Source organism: Mytilus galloprovincialis, chromosome 13 (assembly GCF_965363235.1).
Source record: "Mytilus galloprovincialis chromosome 13, xbMytGall1.hap1.1, whole genome shotgun sequence".
NCBI lineage: Eukaryota > Metazoa > Mollusca > Bivalvia > Mytilida > Mytilidae > Mytilus > Mytilus galloprovincialis.
In genome coordinates, this window is record NC_134850.1 from 7,461,875 (window position 1) to 7,464,830 (window position 2,956).

The window sequence follows — 2,956 nt, forward strand, 5'->3', positions numbered from 1 at the left end:
GATGTTTATCTCATTGGGGACTTTACATCCTTGTTATCTGGTCTGTGATGGATGTTTATCTCATTGGGGACTTTACATCCTTGTTATTTGGTGTGTGATGGATATTTATCTCATTGGGGACTTTACATCCTTGTTATTTGGTCTGTGGTGGATGTTTATCTCATTGGGGACTTTACATCCTTGTTATTTGGTCTATGGTGGATGTTTATCTCATTGGAGACTTTACATCCTTGTTATTTGGTGTGTGATGGATGTTTATCTCATGGGGGACTTTACATCCTTGTTATTTGGTCTGTGGTGGATGTTTATCTCATTGGGGACTTTACATCCTTGTTATTTGGTCTGTAATTGATATTTATCTCATTGGAGACTTTACATCCTTGTTATTTGGTGTGTGATGGATATTTATCTCATTGGGGACTTTACATCCTTGTTATCTGGTCTGTGATGGATGTTTATCTCATTGGAGACTTTACATCCTTGTTATTTGGTGTGTGATGGATGTTTATCTCATTGGGGACTTTACATCCTTGTTATTTGGTCTATGGTGGATGTTTATCTCATTGGGGACTTTACATCCTTGTTATTAGGTCTGTGATGGTTGTTTATCTCATTGGGGACTTTACATCCTTGTTATTTGGTCTATGGTGGATGTTTATCTCATTGGGGACTTTACATCCTTGTTATTTGGTCTGTGGTGGATGTTTATCTCATTGGGGACTTTACATCCTGGATATTTGGTCTGTGATGGATGTTTATCTCATTACGGACTTTACATCCTTGTTATTTGGTCTGTGGTGGATGTTTATCTCATTGGGGACTTTACATCCTTGTTATTTGGTCTGTGATGGATGTTTATCTCATTGGGGACTTTACATCCTTGTTATTTGGTCTATGGTGGATGTTTATCTCATTGGGGACTTTACATCCTTGTTATTTAGTCTATGATGGATATTTATCTCATTTGGGACTTTACATCCTTGTTATTTGGTCTATGGTGGATGTTTATCTCATTGGGGTGTTTACATCCTTGTTATTTGGTCTGTGGTGGATGTTTATCTCATTGGGGTCTTTACATCCTTGTTATTTGGTCTGTGATGGATATTTATCTCATTGGGGACTTTACATCCTTGTTATTTGGTCAGTGGTGGATGTTTATCTCATTTAGGACTTTACATCCTTGTTATTCAAGTAGTTTACCTAACCTAATAATGACTTTACAGTTCACCTAACAAGCAAGCTAATCAAGAATTCTCCTTTTCCCTACACACTCAATGAAATCAGCTGTAAGCATAACACAAGATATTATGACACTGTTACAAAAGTAAATGTTGAAAAGAATAATTCAATAAGTATAATATTTTATTGCAAAATTGAAATGAAAAATTCACAAATGTTTCATAAATAGAGCAAAATAACAATTTACAGTTCAGATGAAAATAGTGAAATAAGTTTCTCCTTCAGGTTTTGAATGATGCTGTAATATCTAGATATCAAAGGAGTATGGAATGAGGATCACAATAAACATTTAAGGTGGTACCCAACACTTTCACTAACATTAATTTGGCTCGTTTAATTTTCATCAAATTTTGTCAAAGTAAATACTTTAACAAAAATATAATAATTTTTAAAAAATTGAACCAACCATTTTGTCAGAAAATTTACACTGGTTATATAGCAATTTGACAACCACCAATTTTGATCATTGAGAAGCTTAGTATTCCTTTTACCACACAATGTTATTAAAACGTTTAGCTGACTTTACAGAGTTATCTCCCTGTAGTGTTAGGTACCACCTCATCCACCTTAATACAGTAAATATGGTACTGCTAATATAATTTCAAATTAACGATAAAATTTAATCGTTCTACGATAAAAAAAATTGCAGTTTTTAAACTCATCAGCTGGATGTAAGCAAAAAGGCAATAGTTAAACATCTGATATGTAATAGCAAATTATAGTAATACACAAATACATGGTACGAAATGTGGAATGTCAAATAACCATTTACTCTAAGGGTAGGGATTTGCATGGCATTACAAAGGCATAAGTACTACAAACATATTTTATTGTTGTTGTAAACCAAATATATATAATATTTGAACTTGTAGTGGTAACAAATTTTGAAAATCAATTTGTTTTGATGTTATCAGCCATTTATCAGTGTATCAAAGTTAGTATTTAAGATATCTTAAAATGTAGGCTCCTGTATATATATGGTTTTCTTTATATTAGAGAACAAGGAAAAGTAAAGTTCATAATTTGTATTTTATTTCATCTACTTTTATAGAAATAAAGGATACATAATGAAGTTAAACATTCTTATATCAAAATGTTTAATAGCATGTGTACAAAAGCTTCTGTATAACTGGGTTATAATCTTTCTTGCTGTTATTGTATCGGCTAAAATACGTATAATTCAAGCTAGATTACATTTAGCAATAAATATTCCTATATTCTATAAAATGTTCTAACTATGATGTATGATTTATAGAAAATAAAAACGGTAAGTTTTTTGTTTTCATACTTGATTTGATAAAAATGAAGTAACATTTGATTGGTCAAACACCTCTCAAATATTCAAGTTAAAATATTCAATATTGCACATAATTGTATTAGTTGAAACATTAATTTCTATCTATTTAGAGTTTTTATCACATCTTCAAGAAAATATGCTGAATTTTACAAATGTAATACAGGTGGAACTAAGCAGCCCCAGGGCTGATATTTGCCTTATTCAAGAACTCTGATATATTCTAGTAGTAACTGGTAGGAAATTCAACTGGTATACTTAATTACATTTAAAAAAAAATAGTATTAAATACCATAAATCCTGGGAAAATTGGGAATATGCAAAGAGATATTAATAAAAGAGAGTACCAAGTAGCCAATTTCAATGACAAGCACTCTCAAGGTTATATCTCGAAAAGTAGTTTAGTGAATTTGATAGACTAAC

General features: G+C 31.6%; 1 long non-coding RNA gene across 1 annotated transcript; it reads left to right on the forward strand.

The window, feature by feature from the left end:
• The first annotated feature begins 1,349 nt into the window (after positions 1 to 1,349).
• LOC143055860 (uncharacterized) lies at positions 1,350 to 2,042 on the forward strand. The gene is made up of 2 exons (XR_012972148.1): positions 1,350 to 1,533; positions 1,816 to 2,042. It is a non-coding gene; the product is annotated as an uncharacterized LOC143055860 (long non-coding RNA).
• The last annotated feature ends 914 nt before the right edge of the window (positions 2,043 to 2,956 follow it).